Raw genomic sequence first — 621 nt, 5'->3', positions numbered from 1 at the left:
AATTGAATGGAAAAGGCAATATAATATGTTGCCATGTTCGAGCGACTAGTTCAGTCCCTTTCTTATCAGAAAAACGAATTCTGCCTTTACGGCGGCTAAAGGTCTAGAGCGTAAGTGAGGCGACGGGTGAGAAGAATGTGCATTTAGCAAACTCTCAGAAACATATTAAGCAGCTCCTGTCCGTTTGACTCTATTGATAATGAAAAATGTTTTTCTTATATAACAATTGATGTGACGTGGGAATCACTACATTATAGATTCGGTTCATGTAAGATAATGGCGTGCAGGGTGAGGACAGTGAGACGCCCTTTTTCTTTACCTTGAAAATTTTCTTAAAAGGAAACTCCTATTGTGACGGCCAAAAAAATAGACTTAACGGTTTTTAAAGTAAAGGTTTCCATCTTTGGTTATAAATGGTCACAAAAAATAATTAGTTTTGTCAGAAACTTTCAAAAAGTTTTTGGTCGATAATTTCTCTAAGGCAATTTTAGTGGCTTTTATTTTTTTTGTTGATACTAATTATTTTTCAGCAAGAAACAGTTGGATCGAATTTCTCCAAAATAATTTCAGGACTTTCTCCGTTTTTGCTTTTTGTTTGCCAGCAAGAGACAGTTCGATCAA

The sequence above is a fragment of the Wasmannia auropunctata genome, unplaced genomic scaffold (assembly GCF_000956235.1).
Source record: "Wasmannia auropunctata unplaced genomic scaffold, wasmannia.A_1.0 LD335697.1, whole genome shotgun sequence".
In the NCBI taxonomy this organism is placed as follows: Eukaryota; Metazoa; Arthropoda; class Insecta; order Hymenoptera; family Formicidae; genus Wasmannia; species Wasmannia auropunctata.
This window is presented reverse-complemented; position numbering follows the sequence as displayed.